Raw genomic sequence first — 20,119 nt, 5'->3', positions numbered from 1 at the left:
AAATAATACTAATCCTCCAATAAAAATTCAAGACAATACTAGCCCATAATATTTAACAGAATGCATTCTTGTATTTATTTATTATTATTTTTTAAAAATACATTTAATTTTAGCAATAAATAGTTTAAATAGGAACCAAATTGTGTGTAAAAAATGTGTAATTTAAATGTGTTATTATTATTATTATTATTATTTTTATTATTATTATTAATCATCACTTATATGTATGTGAATACACATGCATGCAGCCATTATTTATGTTCTTTTAGCATCGTTTGATTGACTATTTTCTTTTTTTTTTCAGTTCTGTACATCTAAAAACATATGATCTGATCGATCTAAGATAAAAACCTTAACATTGATTAGAAAGTTTCGAAAAGACTAGTATAGAATAATTATTATCACTATAAAAAACTGCCACTTAAAGTGATAATTTTTAGTCACAACAAAATCTTACTTATGACTAAAACATAGTATTTAGTTACAAGTTGTCACTAATTTAGTTTTAGTCACAACAAGTATTGTGACTAAAAATACATTTAGTTACAACAAATTGTAATTTTTATGATTAATAATTTTAGCCACGTTTTAGTCACAACATAAGAATCATGATTTATAATTAGTCACAATTTTTTTACTTTTAGTCACAAGTTTTGTTGTGACTAAAAGTAAGATTTTTTGTAGTGTATATAACATCATTTTTTTTTAATATTTTATACATTTTGTTACCATTTTACCATCATATAAAAATTGTGTTATACTTAAGACCATTTCCAATGAAGAACTATAAATGTGATGTATTGTTATTTTTTAAAATATTTAATTAAAATTCAAATCTAATAGCAATGTAAAATGTGTGCTAAATTTAGTCCAAGCTAAAAATTGTACCAAATTTAGCATAAAAATAGCATGGGCTAAATTTTAGCCCACAATAAATACTATATTTTTTTAATTACATCTTTCCTAATTATTAATACTATTTATTGACTTTAAATAAGATATATTTAGAAGTTATTAAAATAATATAAATAAAATTAATTATTTTGTACCTTTTGAATGAGCATTAATGGTAATATTGACTTTTATAGCTAATTTAGAACGTGCACATTGGAGTACAAATAAAAAAAAATAGGTCAAATATAGCTTTATGGTATATTTTAGGTTAATTTTAACTTAAAATATACACTATTTATTGGAAATGATCCAACACAATAAATAATTTTGTGATATATTTGTATCAATTTTTAGTATTATATTCTAATGTACATTTATAAAACATAATATAAAATTTAATATTTAATTAATATTTTTATTAAAAATATAAAATAATAGTTTTATCATTAATTTTATTATATAACACAATAAAAAAGAATATAAATAATTAATTCATAATTTTATAATTATATATATTAATAAAATAATACAAAATAAATGTCATAAAAGTAAATAACATAATAATACATTTGTGGTAATGTAAATTTTGCATCAATATTGTGTATTTGTACTAAATATAGTATAAAATTTGCTATGTACCAAATTTACATCACATTTTTTATCACACCAAAAGATTCAAATATGTGATACAAAATGAAATCATAACTCACTCAACAAAAAATATACCTTCTAATGGAATGCCAAAAGTCATAAGGGTGTTCATTGGATCACATCCAATATTTTTAGGCCTATCCAGATCTGATCCAATCATATATTAGATGTTAGATTTTACCATCCGATCCGATCCAATTAATTTCAGTCATCCAATCGATCCAACATCCATTTGATGTTGGATTGGATCGGTTCTATCTATTGGATGTATTTCATATACATTAATTGGTTTAATTTGGGTTTATCTAATATTTTAGACCTAGTATTTTTTTGATCGGATCAGATCCATCCAATATTTTAGGTCCAGTATGTATTGGATTGGACTGGATCCATCCAATCCAAGAAAAAAAAATTACTATTAATTTTCATATATGCATGTAGATTTGACGTATAACAATATAAAATTTAATTACTCATCCAAACTAAATGAAAATACTAATTAGTTCGATTGGATGTTGGATGTATTGGATTTTAGACACTCCATCCACCATCCGATCCGATCCAAGTGGATATTTGAAAATAACATCCAATTTGATCCAATCACAATTGGATATCCAATATTTGACGGTCGGTTGTAATTGGATCGGTCGGTTCTCATTGGATTGAATCAATTTATGTACACCCCTACTAAAAGATACTACAAATTTGGCACAATATTTATTATGATACAAAATTTATATCACCATAAATATACTATTTTATTTTATTATTATTTTAATAGTATATTTACCTATAACATTAATTTATAAACTACTTATATATTTTTTATTGTTGTACATAATAAACAAAAACCTTTAACAATCCGATCGAAAAGAAACAAAAACTGATAAAAAAAAAAGTAAAGCCAAAAAAAGATTTACCAAATCCAAAAATTAATCTAAAATTTAGAGCAAAAAGTAAATAAATAGTCATTTGTGATTCAGTAATAGTGAGCCAAAAAAAGACACCAAAAATCTAAAAAATTGATTCAAAAAGTAGAGTTAAAAGAGCCACTACTTGTGTTTCAGGGATAGTGAGCCAAAACGAACCACTAAAAATCAAAAAATTGATAAAAAAAAGTAAAGTCAAAAGAGTCACTCGTGATAAATTAAAAACCAAAAAAGAATCTCTTGTCATTAAGTTATCCAAGATAATGAGCAAAATAATAATTATCTTCTTAAAAGGGAATGTTAAAGAATATGAAAAATAAAATATATAAAGTTAATGTACTATTTTTCTTTTATAATTAATGAATTTTGAGATAAATTTTCCAACTTCTTAGCTAGTCATAAACAAATAGAATTGGCTTATATATTATTCGATCAACAAATGTAGTAGTTATTAAATTTACTACAAAAGTTTTTTTTTTTTTTTTTTTTTTTTGAAAGGAAAATTTACCACAAAAGTTGGTTGATTTTCTATGAGTAAGATTTTGGAGTCTTCAAATATGGAAAATCTATTTAAATAAAATTGTATATATTTATATTTTTATATAAAAATATAAAAGCCACATGTATCTAGATTTTAGATAGGGAAAAACCAGATCTAGATCAATGGGAATATGAGGCTTTCATAAATGGATTTTTTTTTCATTAGAATAAAATGAATAAGAAAATATCCTCAATAAATAGAAAGAAAAACCTCTAAAATATCATAGAAATCAATGGATATAAACATGCTTGATAAATATCTGTCAAAATGTCCAAAATTTTCAACTCAACAACCTTTTTACTATACCAAATTTACACAGAACCAACAAATTAAAAATAATTATGTAAATATATATATAATATAGGAGTACTGTTATGTACATATATACTATTACACACATGTGTATTAAATGTTAACTATTTATATTTTTAAATAAAAACCACAATACTTTTAACTGTGTGATTCACATCAATTACATATTATTGTGTATAATTGATGTGTCTGACTCTGAAAGTTTTAATATCTATGAAAACTAAGTAATTGAACTTAAATGAATATTTTGAAAAATTAAGACTAGAAAACTAAATCAATGAACACTAGATTTACAAGCTTCCTCTGCATTAGAAACACATTCCAACTGAGTAGTGCTTGGTTCTCCAAAAACTGGGTAAAGTAACATCCACTATAAAATCAATTTAATTACATATACCAGTTCTGATTTTACAAATCAAACTACATAATTTGAAATGACTTTACACGATGTTATCTAATTCTTGAGCACAATCAAGACAACAGATCTAACCACACTTAGATCCAAGAAGACAAGCTCTCCTTGCTTCCACAAAGCTGAAATTCCTTCAGCAGTTCAGACCGAACTCTCCTCAGACATTATAGATTCGAACTCCTTCTTCAACCTCTTGAAGATTCAATGAATTAGCATCTGCATTTAACAAAAAAATACGAAAGAAATAGTTTGCCCTAGCAGAGCAAGAATCAAAGACGCTTCTACCAAAGATGAGAGATAGGAAAAAGCAACATGAGCACATTATATACTAAGTTGTAGAAGAACCGGCTCAGCTAACTAACTTCAGCAACTCAAGCCAGCTGGCACCGACTCACACTTGAATAAAAGATATCAAAGTTAAAAAGCTCACATGGCAAACAATAAAATAAAAGAGACTAAGCAAATGCAGCTAAGACCAACTTAGATGGTCAATTCAAAGGACCATGAAATAACCAGGGAAAAAGCTAAAACCTTATAACAGATGAACAACCACATAATTTGCCATACAGAAAACCTTGCACTTACAATCTATCCATTGGCAAATTATGATCAATGACCATGCACAAAATACAGAAAGAGAGACACAATATCAACAACTGTTGTTGAATCATTATGATCTCATACAAGAACTTGCTCCCTTGGACATCAGCAGCAGTGGATTCATTTTGACCATGAGCAATATCTTACTCTCCTTGGAGATTGAGAACAATGTTCTCCCCTGGATATCAGTAGAAACTGGCTTCTCTTGGACAATAGCACTACCTGAAGGACCGTGATCAACACCTATAGAAGAATGCTGAACATTAGACTCAGGGATGAAAGAAGCATGGCCAGCAGTAACAAATGGAACTGTACCCATATTCAATGGAGAAATCACTACGGGATGCACAAAAAAGGCACCAACATCATTTGAGGAACTGGAGAAGTCATCATGGGTAGGAGCATTAGGACAGGCTTCAAAAGATTTAAAACTTCAGTCATAGCAGACAATACATCAATAACTGCTTTTCAAACTGACGCTGCCTGAGTTGGTCATGAGCATAAGTGTCAACAAACTCATTCACCTTTGAGAACAATTGACTTGGCTAAGATGCAGGACTAAACCCTTCCAGAAGAGCTGAAAGAACAGTCAAGGAAGAAGGGACATTAGATGTCAGGGCCTCACCAGTAGTAGAACATCCATAACTAATAATGGCAGAGCCTTACCATGCACAAGAGTGAAAGATTTCCTAAGAGTGGAAACATGCAAAATCTTATCATGCTCATAAACAGTAGGAAAACCTCTTTTTACCACACGATTAATCAAGCTTGGATAAGGCAGTGTGTGTTTGACCCCTTTGGCAGTGGCAGAACTCACTATCTGATCATACATGAGTGGTGGAAGATCAATACTGACACTAGTACCCAATGCAAAGAGAAACCTAGTTGTATTATAGTTGATTGTAGAGATGTGTGAATTTGCCCGCCAGTTTGACAGTGCAATTTTTTGAAGTACTCGATAAAATTTAGAGAGCACAATGACCTGTAACTCCTTCGCATTCCAAACAAACTCGGAGTTGCCTGTGATCTCAGACCCTATTTCTTTAAAAGATGGTTTATAATCATCATTGAAAAGTGGATGGGGAATGGTTTTGATTTTTAAGACACGACTATCGTACCACCATCAGAAAACTATCTGCCTAAATCGTGTTTAATAGACAACGCTAACTATCAGGCTCCTATCGTCCACCACAAGATCATGTCATTTATCTTGACATTACACACCCAAAAAATATTGGGCTTTTATCGTCCCCCTATCGGACCCCCATCAAGACATCACCCCTAATCTCTAAACTGAAAACTCATTGGACCACTATCGTACCAATATCAGAAACCATCAAGCTTATCAAAAAAATTTAAAAATTAGAAAAACGCAAAATTTTCAAAGAAAAACAATTCACACAAAAAAAATCAACAAAAAATACTGACAACCCACAAATCGAAAATCTAAATAACATTGTAAAATAAATATAACAACCAATAACAAACAAAAACAAATAAAGTTACTAACCCATTGCTTAAAATAATACTTTCCGTGGTTGCTCAAAAAAAAAGCGTACCACCTCCAATCCACCTTCGATCTATGATTGGAGCAGCTTAAATCTTCACTTATAGTAAAATATTAGTGTGATTTAGTTAGAAAAAAGAGAGAAAATGAGTGAGATTGTGAAGTGAGAAAAGAGAGGAAAAGGAAAGGGAAGAGAAAATAATGTTAACTTATACAAGAGGTATTTTGAGAAAAAAATCATAAAGTTAGCCTAAAATACATATGGCGCTCAACACAGATTTAATATATTATTTGGGAAATTTGACTTTATATATATTTATTAGTTCAAAATTTATTCCCTAGTCACTAGTGTACTAATATTGTTAGATTAGGTCAATTTTTCATTAAACTCAAGATTACCCCTCCTATTTTTCAACTCTCTCCTGTCTCTCTCTCTCTCTCCATTCTCGCTCGCTCTCTTCAACAGAACTGAACCACCATGACCACTGCCACCATCTAAGACCACCGTTGCCACCATCCAAGACCACTCGACCTGCTAAAAAACCAATTGGAACAACCCTCTCGACTCCATTTCAATCCGTCCGAGCCCATGATAATTTCCTTCCTCAACCGCGAATGGAGAGACCACTACCACGAACATAGACCACAAACATTGGCCACGAATGGAAAGAACATGAACGAAGACGTTCTTTGTAATTTTTTGTTTTTTTGTTTTTTGTTTTTTTGAGTCGGTCCGATAGTCTTTGATATAGGTGTGACATAGGTTCGATAGGAGGTTCTAAAATTTAAGTTTTTGAGTTTGATGGAGAAAATCTGATAGTAGTCCGGTATAAGTTCGATGGTGGTCTGATACATAGGTGGACATATTTCGTGTCCGATGGAGGGTCCGATACTATTCAAATGGAGTCCGATGGGTATATATACATATTTATTATGTATATAAACGTGTGCTTTTCTTTTCTCTTTCTTGTTCGAATACATGTAATATATATTATTATGTTCGTTTAAATATATATTGTTGTGTATGCATATTTATATATATAAGTTTGTTTATGTTTTATATCATAGTTTTAATCTCTTAACTAATCGATGCTCAACTTTGATGATCTATTTTCTCACATTAGAGTTTTGACGTAATTTTCGATTAGTTTTTGGTTTTTCTTTGTCTTAATTAAGGAGAGGTACAGTTTAAAGAAGAGATTTTTATATTTCTTTCTTTCTTTCTTTCTTTAAATGGGGTCTCTTTTTTTTCCGTATTTGTACAATTTTAAATACCCCATCAGACCCCATCCGGATAGTATCGGACATCCCATCAGACACGAAATATGTTCACCAATCAGTTACTATGCATCGGACCACCATCGAACCTACATCGGACCACTATCAGACTTTCTTCATTAACCTGAAAAACTTAAAATTTAGAACCTCCTATCGAACCTATATTGGGACTATATCGAACACTATCAGACCAACAAAATAATGAAGAAAACTAAACAATTACAGAGAACGTCTTCGTTCATGTTCTCTCCGTTTGTGGTCTGTGTTCGTGGTTTGCGTTAGTGGTGGTGGTCTCTCCGTTTACGGTTGAGGAAGGGATGGGAGAGGTCTCGGTCGAATTGAAATGGAGCCCTCTCGATCGGTTAGATTGGTGTGGAGTCGGTCAGATGATTGCGATGGTCTCAGTCTTAGATCCTTTAGTGGGGTTCAATAGATTTTTCATTGAGAACCAGTGAGAGGGAAAGAGAGAGAAAGAACAAGAGGGAAATGGAGAGATATTATAAAATTTTGAAATGAGGGGTATATTGGGATATACATAAAAATTAACCTATTCCACCAATATTAAGTAAGTTAAGTTTTGCTTTTAACCTATTCCACCAATATTAAGTAAGTTAAGTTTTGCTTATTAATTTTAAACTACAATATGCATAAATCTTTAAATTTTCCTATTACTTTTAGCGAAATGCATATAAAATCAAATTTCCCTTTTAATATGACATTTTATGTGAATGTTCAAGATGTCCTTTTTTATTTAATATTTTTCGATACTATTTTTTCCTCAAAGTTGTGCCGAAAGATGTACACTAGCTTTAAGGAGCAAGTTAAGACATGCATGCAGTCGACTAAAGTATATCTCGACTAACTATATATTCAACTTAAAGATTTACATTGTGAATTTAATAAGGATAATTTTTTTCAAATGGAAGTTAGGGCTAACTTAACAAGTTAATCTGTTAAGATTTGTAATATCATATAACATGTACCCAAAAAGTAACTTTGGACATGCATAATTGAGGCATCAGAATTGATTCATTACATGCACATTCAAACAACAGCAATATATATAGATATATATAATAACAGCCTATATATACATATATATGTGTACATTAATAGATCCCTAGTAGTCTATTTTGGTCGATTATGATCAAAGGCCCACATCCCAGAGGCCATGCAGAGCCATAACTTTTTTTCTTCTATTCATTTATTCGATACTATTTAAACACTAGTGATTAATAGTGTTCAAATAAGGTTTCAACACAAATCGATCGTACAATTTGGATTTTGGTCCATTTTCTTCATTTTGTTTTTGCCCTAAAAATTCATAAACTTTAGAATTATTATTGAGCTTGAAAATGACTTCCAACGACTTGATTAACTCTCCAATCTCCATTATTATTATTAATTCCAATGCTACTTATATATAATTATTTTTTATTAGCTCTCTCTCTCTCTCTCTCTCTCTCTCTCTCTCTCTCTCTCTCTCTCTTTCACAATGGTCCTTTTTTTTCCTTCTTCTTTTCTGTTTTTGGTAAATAATAAGATCTATCCTATAAGCTTGTGTGTATAATATTAGAATATTAAGTACACTACTTTGTTTTTCTTAAATGTAAAAGTGAAAACTATAAATATATGTTACATCATGTATATACTTCTGTTAGAACTATTCTTTGATTTGTAACTTAGGTAAACATTTGGGTATATAGATGTTATATATACATACATATATGTATATATATATATCCTTATTTCAACAAAACTTTTACATATAATAATTGAGAATCATAATTCGAATAATGTTAATATATATTAATAAAAAAAAAAATGAACATAACTAAGAAATGTTATCATCAAAATGTTTCTAAACTAACTAATGAAGCTACCACTATTAATTAAGAGAATAATTTATGATACTATTTTATTAAAATGGATATTTAAATGTTAAAATTGCCTTTTAATTTGGTTTCAAAAAAAAAGTTTCCTTTTAATTTTAATTATATATATAAAAAATTAAATACAAAGAAAAATAAGAGTTTGATGGAGTGTTTGATATGAGGTTTAGGTTCTTGGAATGGGAATGTAAAACAAACTTATATTTGGTATAATTTTAGTGAATATGATAAGAGCATTGCTATTATACATGCACTAGTTGGTAAGAGCATTATTATTGGGTACAGTTTGGGTGCTCATGTCTAATATTTTTTATAGATGACGTTTTACCATTAATTAGTTATATTTTTCAAAAACTCTTTTCTTAAGCTACATGAGATTCAATACTTAATTACACTAATAACGATATGACACCGATGAGGGTACTAGACAATAGTGGTATCTTTTAGCATTTCTCCTAGTGGTACCTAGCACCACTTAGAGCTGGTGTTGCGATTGATTAGCAACTCTATAAAATTCGTTGTATTAAATTACATAAGACTTGATACTTAATTACAACAATATTGATATGACATATTAATGGTGTTGTGCCTTTTAATATTTCTCATATATATTAATTAAGTGACCCCAATGTTTATTTTTGGGTTATTATTCTCAAACATTAATATAGGTGCTCTTTGGAATAAGTACTAAATCTTATGAAGGGAATCGTAAGAACTTAATCTTTCACATTCTCATAATATGAGATTTTGTTTACATGCTAATTAAAAATAAAAAAGTTAGTTCCAAACATTACTTTCAATCTTATATAATAAGTTGGATTTAATATATTAATGATTTTATATAACTTTTCACAATAATTTATTTCTTATGTTTAACTAAATACTACAATAAATGTTACTTTTGCCAACACATTTTTGTGCTGGCAAAAGTTTGGTATTGCGCTGATAAAATAGAATTTACTTATGATGTGTTGGCAAATCAACGTTGGTATTATAGCTTTTGCCAGCACAAAATGAAAAGTACCGACAAAAATGCGTTGGTAAGATTTTAGCCACTGTAAATATATGCTGGTAAAACTTTGACCTTTTTACCAACGCAGATTGCAAAATACACTGGTAAAAGTTACTTTTACCAGCACAGTTCGTAAAAGTGACATTTCTTGTATATAATATAATTCAATTAACAATATAATTTATACCAAACACAATTATAGTTTTTCACAATCATATTCTTCACCATAATATTTCAATTAATGAAATTATTAATTTAAACTTCTGAAACGCTCAATTAAATTTGAGATTCCCTTAATCTTAACCCCTTAATTTCAACTAGCTAGTGAAATTCTTACATCAAACACTCCATACTCCATGAGGGGGATCACTTAGGCTAGTATTATAAGAGGAGAAGTAATATTATACCTTTCATTTTTAATATTTAATTGCTAAGGGAACCCTATGGTGCTCAAAATTGCATACATGTTCAAAATGGCTCAAGACCCCAATGCACTTTTTTATGGAAAAATTACACATGTTTGAAAAAAAAAAAAAAAAAAAAAAAAACTCATATAGAATTTTACAACGAGTCAAAGAAATTGGACCATGCATGCACTAAAATTTACTATTTATTTATTTATTTTTGAACAAACACTAAAATTTACTATCGGAACATGCATGCACTAAAATTTACTATTTCTTTTAACCAACACTAAAGTTTACTATTGATACAAAGAATCTTTCAGAATTATTACTACACAAGTAAAAAAATATTTTCACAAACCCTATTTTTTCACTCATTCGTTCTTTATTATATATAATAAAAGGAAAACATAAAAGAACATATACCTTGTTCATGACTTGCATTGAATTATCAAAACAGAATTGATATGATAGGAACATAAATTTATATATATTTATATAATTAATATAGATGTGTTTATACATGCTGATCATTAAAGTGCTGTATTGAATAATTAATGAATAAATAAATAATATAAAGAGTGAAGAGTGATGAAGAGGTTATAAAAGAACATGAAGGGGACAGATTAGATTGATACTAAATATCAACACATGCATGGCCCAGATAGAACTAAACAAAACACAGCATGCATGACATGTCATTACAATTGGGAACATGAGAGTGGACTCCAACAGTTTGGACCTGAAATTGATTGAAAACTCTAACTAAATGGGGTCTCAATTTTCTTTTGTATTTTTGTATTTTTGTATTTTTTTTTTTTTTTTTGTGTGTGAAGCAATATGGGGTCCCAAACCAATTTTGAAAACAACAACTCTCTTAAAAATTAAATTAAAAAAATAATAATTAATTAAACTCATTAAAATGAATTATTATTTTGATAGTAAGATATTATAGTTATAGGGTATGTATGTATACCCTAACCCTAAAATGAGTTATTAAAAAAATCAGTTTTAAGAAAAGAAAATATTTATATATATATTTATGTATAACATTGGAGTGGGTGGAAGAAAGATAGAGATGAAATTGAGGAAAGAATTAAAAGGGACCCATAAATTAGTTTTATAAAAAAAAAAGAAGAAGAAAAAAAAATTAATGTTGTGGAAAAGGCCAACAAAAAGTGCACCCCAAGTGGGAATTGTTATACGTTTGAGTATTGAATACACATTTTAATTTGTTCAAATAATTTAAAGTGAAAGCAAAGCAATATTTTTAAGAGTCTTCGTTTGTATGTGAGGCCAAATTATGAGAGGAAAGGAAGAAAGTTAGGGAACTATACAGAGGAAAGAAAAAAACAAGAGAAAAAAGATAAAAACATATAGAAATTTCCAGCTTTTAGTACTACTGTTTCCTTAGTAGATTTCCAATTGAAACAACATTATAATGGGAATCTCTAGCTAGCTATAGCTATATATATATATATAGGTACAAAGTCATCACAGTCCATACAAACCAAAAAGAATGTGGTTCAAATTTGATTTGAGGGGAAAAATAATGAAATTGGTCATATTCTAATTCATGTCTTAAGGAAGACAAATATGAGATTTAATATTTGATATTGAGAGATTTGGACATGGTAGCACCCTTGGAGTAGACAAGATAATCTTTTGGTGGGATATATTTGTATAGTTACACATATATAATCGATTTTTTTTAAAGAAAAAGTATTATATATTAAGGCTCAAAATCCCAAGTAACCATAGAAGTTTGTGATAAGGTGATTGTAAATCATAATCAGCAATTTGCAAATTGTTTAGGGTCCTCACTTTAGAGATCATATATATACATAATAGTCAAAAATTATGATTTTAAATCACTATATATACTACTTGTTCTTTACTTCTTTCTGTATTTGGCATTTTCTCATATGGGATCTTACTATTCTTGGTTCTACCAAGGCATGCATATATATATATATATAAATATATATATTTTTATTGGTTAAGGAAAACATTAATTAGAATTTAGTAGTCTACTCAAACCTTAATATTATATGGTTTAATATTAATTAATTAATAATTTATAAGATGGCACTGAGATTACAATTAGATCATCTTCAGTCAAAAAATGTGTCACATGTGCATATGCCAAATTTGAATCACTAATATACTTTGCTTTAATTGATTTCATGGGGATCCACTCATATTGTTTGTACTATAAAGTTAATTAATAATTAATTATGTTAATAAAGTATAGATTAATTGTTATTAATTATTTCTGAGTAGTCTTTTCTCCTGATATTTATGAACAAAAAGAAGATATGAGCTGTGACTTCAAATCTTGTCAATTATTCACCAGGCTGATAAGAAAAAAATTATATTATAACAAAATAACAAATCTTCAAAAGCTGTTTATAAATAGTTTTTTTTTTCAGAGGGATTTCTTTTGTAAATTAAACAAATCCATTTGTATAATTTTAATGTCAATATCTATAAATAGTACCTTTTTTGGACGGGTATATATCATAAAAATAAAAATAGTTAACACAAGAAATTTGATACTTCTTCATAAATACATAGTTATATAGAAGCAAATTGAAATATAAGTCAAACTAAATTAATAATTCATGAAATTCACTTATAAAAGGATTACTATATTTAACCAGCCAAAAAAATTAAAAAGAATATGGTTGTACGAAATTTTAAATATTTTTACAATTTATAATTTTTTTTTACAAAAATACGAAATTTCATGATTCTTTACACTAATTATGCCTAATATTTTTGGTGTGTCATTTTTGTAATATGGTTAGAAAATGTATAGCTAATTTTCTACAGGATGAGTGATGATCTTTGCATTAGCTAGGCTTGAATTAAACCCATGAATATTTATAAATATGTATGTTCTTATTTGGGCTATTCTTCCCTAATTTTTTTTTCTTCAAAAAATCTCTTCTCTACAAGAAAGGTCTGCAAATATACTATTTCTTTGATATTTCTTTTTTGGACATGAATTTTCTTCAAGTTAATTTTTAAAGTGTCTGTCTATTTTTAGTGATAATGTAGACAGTTAATCATCTAATTATTTTGAGACTTGTACGAAATTACGTAAAACCTAAAATCTTCGCCAACACAAAATAATTTAATTCAATATTCAAACCAAGGTCCTTTAAGACCTTTCCCAAACCCAATTGACTTCAGTTAAAACTAAGGGTAGCAAAATCAAAACTACACCATTTTGATTTCCCACAACAAAACCTTTCGAAGATTCTTGAGATCAATCAGATCTCTAATTTTCTTCTTCCTCTCGAAACCCTAGCAGAGCTAAACCAGCTCGAACCCTTACGGTTTCTACATAGAAACACACAAAAGTTTAGATCTAGATCGATCTAAACCTAGAAACACAAAAGTACAAAGAAAAAGAAAGAAAGCACCAAAAAAAATTTTCTTAGATTCACGCAAAAATGAGTTACGTCCCCATTGAGCTATTCCTCAGATGGTTGCCTTGATCTCCACTAGTTCTGACTTGATTACAAAGTATTGGCAAAGAGTCCAAGTCACACTAAGATTGACAAGGTAATTCTTATGATTTTCTCTCTGTCTCCCTTTGATCACTTTCTTTCTTGTATTACAATATTCCTCTCTTTCTAACTCTCTATCTGTTTCTCTCTCTATATCTAAGAGTTTCCTTGGAGTAATCTGCAGCTTAAACCAAGAGCTTGGAGAAATCATGTATAAATAGGCATTGTAGGTCTTTTTTTCTTGTTGTGATAGTTATGAGTTATTTAACTTTATTCTGTTATTTTCTTTTCCCAATTACTTGTAACTAATTAGGTTGATGTAATACTTATATTGTAGACAAATGGGCCAGAGCCCTTTTCGTTGTAATACTTAAGCCTAGATTAATAGTTTAAGTGGATATTTACTAAACAATTTTCACCTAAATCCTCACTTGGACTATTAATCTTCTTGAGATTCCATATAAGGGTATTAGCTCGATACTATTATAGCTAGCTAGTATCAATTCTTAGTAAGTTTAAGCAATGCTTAAACTTACTAAGAGTAATCACTTTTTCCCATGTTTTCTAGATTCTCATCTGTAGGTACTTTGTCAATGATCACTACAAGAAAACTATTGCGGAATGAAGAAAAATGAATTGAGCTTTATTGATTGATTGAATTAATTACAAAGAAAGAAGGCAAGTATATATAGCCTAGAGAGAACCGACTTACAGGACTTAACAAACTGTCCAACTTAACAGTATTAACTAACTTACCTAAACAAAAGCAACTAACTTTCCTATCTGTTAGTAACAGATTACAAACAAGAAAAATGAGTAAAAGAGGTAATTGAACATACAGTAACAACCTTCAGTATAAGACTTGCAGTAAGATACAAAACGAGTAACTTAGACTAACACTTAGTCTTTAATATCCCCCCCTCAAGATGGACTGTATAGATTATATACAGACATCTTGTTGATGTGTGTTGCGACGGTTGTGGAAGGTAGTGGTTTGGTGAAAGCATCAGCCAATTGCAAGTTGTTGGAGACAGGAATTAGACGGATAGTTGCATTGTTGATTTTGTCTCGAATGAAGTGACAATCTAACTCGATGTGTTTGGTGCGTTCGTGGAAAGTGGGGTTGTTGGCGATATGTATAGCTGATTGGTTGTCACAATAAATAAAGGCAGGAGTATCTTGTTGAATTTGGAAATCTTGCAGTAAGTATTGAAGCCATGTAAGTTCACTTGTCGTGGCAGCGAGAGCTCTATATTCTGCTTCAGCAGAGCTTTTAGAAATAGTCGGTTGCTTCTTAGTTTTCCAAGAGATTAAGCAATCTCCTATGAACACACAAAATCCAGTTGTAGACCTTCGTGTAATTGGACAAGATGCCCAATCCGAATCTGAAAATCCTCTTAAATGAAGGGAGGAATTTCTGGGGTATAGCAGCCCTTGTCCAGGACTCCCTTTAAGGTACCTAAGGAGATGAGAAACGGCTTGCATATGAGGAGTTCTAGGATTGGCCATGAATTGACTCAATGTGTTGACGGCATAGGTAATGTCGGGTCTTGAAAGTGTGAGGTAGAGTAATTTCCCAATTAATTGCCTATAGGTTGAAGGGTTTGTCAAAAGTTCTCCTTGTTGGTCATCAAGTCGAGTTCTTGGATCCATGGGGGCCTTGGCAGGTTTGCAACCAATGTATCCATTGTCTTCAAGGAGTTGTAAAGTATACTGCCGTTGAGAGATGAAAAGACCATGAGAAGCACGAGCAATTTCGAAGCCAAGGAAATACTTCAGCTGACCGAGAGCCTTGAGTTTAAACTGCTGGTGTAAAGTGTTTTGAAGTTGATGTAAGGCTTCAATGTTGGGGCCTGTGATGACAATGTCATCCACATAAACAAGTAGAGCAATGAATTTGTCATCTTTGCCTCTTGTGAAGAGAGTATAGTCAGCCTTTGATTGTGTGAAACCTTCTTGTAAAAGAGCTGATGTGAGTTTCTTGTACCATTGTCGAGACGATTGTCGTAATCCATAGATGGATTTGTGAAGTTTACAAACGAGATTAGTACCTGTAGGGACATCATTAGATACGGTTAGACCAGGTGGTAAGGCCATATAAACCTCTTCGTTGAGGTCTCCATTCAAAAACGCATTGTTTATGTCAATTTGTAAAGTATGCCATTGTTTAATAGTGGATATAGCAAGGAGGAGTTTAAAGGTGACCATTTTGGCCACAGGTGAAAAAGTATCAAAGAAATTAAGGCCTTCTTGTTGCGTATACCCTTGAGCAACAAGTCTAGCCTTGAATCTTTCAACGGAACCATCACTATTGAGTTTAATCTTGTAAACCCAACGACAACCAATAACTCTTCTATTTGGTGGGAAAGGTACAACACTCCAAGTCTTGTTGTTTCTGAGGGCAGTGAGCTCAGCATCCATAGCATCAAGCCATTGTTTAAAATGAATTGCTTGTTTATATGTTTGTGGCTCCTTCAAAGATGTGACTGCAAGTATAAAAGCTTTATATGATTCGGTTAGTCTAGCATAAGAAAGGTATTTATTTAAAGCATGAGGAGTAGATGAATTATCCTGTATTGCAGAATGGCATTCAAAGTCTCTAAGGTAGGAAGGAGGTCGAGTGGTTCTTGTGCTTCTGCGAGGGACATTCACTACTGTATCATTGCGATTGTCACAGGCGTTTCTTTGTGTTTCTGCAGTGTCTGCTGGTGTACTATCTGCACCAGTAGGCGTATTGTTTTCCTTTTCTGCATATGAACTAGACTCAGGTATATCAGTAGCAATGTGTTGGTAATCCTCAACAATAGTTTTTGAAACATTATTAGAGGGGACAACCGTGGTAGTGAAAGGATCAACATTAGTTTCATCAATATTTAATTTAAGAAAAGGGAATATGTGCTCATGAAATACAACATTTCTTGAGATGAAAACTTGGTGATTATTAATGTCATAAAGTCTATAACCTTTCACTCCTTGAGGATATCCAAGAAAGACACAAGTTCTTGCTCTAGGATCAAATTTGGTCCTATGAGCAGTAAGTGTAGAGGCAAAAACCAGACAACCAAATACTTTTAAATGTTGATAATCAGGTTGTCTTTTGAACAATAATTCATAGGGAGTTCTGTTTTGCAAATTTGGAGATGGAGTGCGATTGATCAAAAAGGCAGCTGTCAAGATGCATTCTCCCCAAAATTTTATGGGCATATGAGCCTGAAAATATAAGGCTCGGGCAACATTGAGTAAGTGTTGGTGTTTCCTTTCAGCAATGGCGTTCTGTTCAGGAGTCTCAACACAAGTAAAATCATGTAAAATTCCATTTTTTAAGAAAAGATCTTTAAAACTTAGCTCGGGAGCATTGTCAGATCTAAAGGTTTTAATCATGCAACCAAATTGAGTTTGAACATAAGCTAAGAATTGAGGAATAACATTTAAAGCATCAGACTTATGTTTCAAAAGATAAATCCAAGTAAATCGAGAGTGGTCATCCACAAGAGTGAGAAAGAATCTAAAATTGGAATGAGAAGGTACATGATAAGGACCCCAAATATCACAATGCACAAGATCAAAAATTTTGCAAGCAAATTTACCACTATTTTGAAATGGGAGTTTCTTTTGCTTAGCTTTTGGACAAATGTAACATGGTGAATCTTTATGCAACAAAGAAGTATTACATTTGAGATTATTTTCTAACAATTTCAAGTATTTATTGGATAGATGTCCCAGCCTAGCATGCCAAGTTTCAGCTGTTACATTGAAAATAGGGTAACTAGCAGCTTTTTGGTCCAGGATGTATAAACCATCTGCACAATTACCTCTGCCAATCCTCTTCTTGTTGGCAAGGTCCTGCAATATGAACTCATTAATGGTAAATTTAACCTTCACATGATTATCATTTATCAAGCAACTTACAGATATTATATTGTACTTGAAATCTGGCACAAAGAGAACATTTTGCAATGTAATCTTATCTGTGATAGCAACAGATCCACTTTGATGGACAAAAATAAAATTCCCATTAGGAAGAAGTAATCTTGTAGGTGTGACATTATATACACATTGGAACAATTTTATATTAGAGCAAACATGTCTAGTTGCCCCCGAGTCTAAGATCCATGAATCATTAACTTGAAAATCAATTATGTTAGACATCACAATACCTTGGTTACCTGTACCATTGTTAGTTTCAGGATTGGGAATATTAGCTTGCTGTCCAGCCAACAAATTGAGGAGCTGTTGATATTGCACAGCTGTTAATTATAGCAGCAAGGTCTGGTTTTCCACTGGTTTGCTGCTGATTTCTTGGTTGGTCTGCAATTGATTAGCAGCAGCGTCTTTTGGTTTGTTTTTGTTGTATCCAGGGGGATACCCGTGGATCTTGTAACACCTCTCAATGGTGTGGCCGAGGATGTTGCAATGAGTGCAAAATGGCCTATTTTTCTTGGGAGGATGAGATTTATTTCCTTGAGGATCGGATCTGTTTGAGTTGGATTTATCTCCTTGAAAGGCAAAAGCAACTCCAGGATTAGGTTCAGAATGTGTGCTAAGATTTCCCTTCTGGTTTTCCTCTTGAGTAACAAGGTGAAAGACCCTATTGATTTCTGGAAGGGGATCCATAATCAATATACTTCCACGAACTTGGGAGAAGGAATCAGAAAGTCCCATGAGAAAAGCCATTATGTGTTCCATGTGATGGTGTTCTTGAAGTTTCTTGACACCACCACAAGTACATCCATTGCAAACACAGGCTGGTCTATAGTTGGACAATTGTTCCCAAATGGTCTTCAATTTAGTATAGTACATACTCACAGTTTGATTTTCTTGTTTCAAGTTCATCAAACTTTTTCTTAAATTGTATATGTGAGGACCATTTCTTTGATGAAATCGGACCTTAAGATCAGACCATATAGCAGCAGCGGATTCATCATATAAAATGCTAGATGAAATTTCTTTAGACACAGAATTTAATATCCAAGAAATTACAATGTTATTATTCCTAAACCAAGCATTGTACATAACAGTTTCAGAAGGAGAGGGTTTAGGGATGGTACCGTCCAAGAAGCCAAGTTTATTTTTGACTGAAATAGCCAAGATCATGGCTCTACTCCAAGACATGTAATTGTCTTGACCAGTAAGAAGTTGAGACACCAGCACATTACCAGGATTGTCACCATGGTGCAAATAGTACGGATGTGAAGGATCTTCAAGGTGGCTTCTCTGTTGAATCATTTGTTGATTCAGGTGAGCTTGAAAAGTCGAATTGGAGGTATCTCCAACCATGGCAGGCGTTCCATCATTGTCGATACCTTGATTTGAGCTTTGATCATCAGTTGCCATTCAAGATTCGCAGTAACTTCAGCAGTAATAACTTTCGAACAGAAACTGAGAAGGTAGAAGAAAGAGCAGAACAGAACAGAGTTCTTGGTGTAGCGTCGCCGGAGAAGAAGCACGGAGAGAGATTGGATCAAGGGAAAGCATTCCTTTCCCGCTCTGATACCATATTGCGGAATGAAGAAAAATGAATTGAGCTTTATTGATTGATTGAATTAATTACAAAGAAAGAAGGCAAGTATATATAGCCTAGAGAGAACCGACTTACAGGACTTAACAAACTGTCCAACTTAACAGTATTAACTAACTTACCTAAACAAAAGCAACTAACTTTCCTATCTGTTAGTAACAGATTACAAACAAGAAAAATGAGTAAAAGAGGTAATTGAACATACAGTAACAACCTTCAGTATAAGACTTGCAGTAAGATACAAAACGAGTAACTTAGACTAACACTTAGTCTTTAATAAAAACCCACTTTCGCCGGCGCATTGTTGCGCCGGCAAAGCTTATCTGGGAATCTTGGTCGGTAAAGGACTTTTTACCGGCGCGTAGACTAACTGCGCTGGTAAAACTTCCTTTTATCGGCGAGAAATCACACCAGTAAAAAATAAGCGCCGGTGTTAAAAAATGCCCTTATCCGCTTTGAACCTGCTTTGATAAGCTTTTACCGGCGCAATACATGCGCCGGCAAAACTATTGGCGCCAATTTGACGGTTGGCGCCAATAGTTTTAGCCACTTTTTACCAGCGCACTATTGCGCCGGCAAAAGTATTAATTTTTATTTTTAAAAAAATTAATCAATTATATTTAATTAAATATAATTAAATATAATTAATCA

The sequence above is a fragment of the Cannabis sativa genome, chromosome 7 (assembly GCF_029168945.1).
Source record: "Cannabis sativa cultivar Pink pepper isolate KNU-18-1 chromosome 7, ASM2916894v1, whole genome shotgun sequence".
NCBI lineage: Eukaryota > Viridiplantae > Streptophyta > Magnoliopsida > Rosales > Cannabaceae > Cannabis > Cannabis sativa.
Note: the sequence above shows the minus strand (reverse complement) of the source record.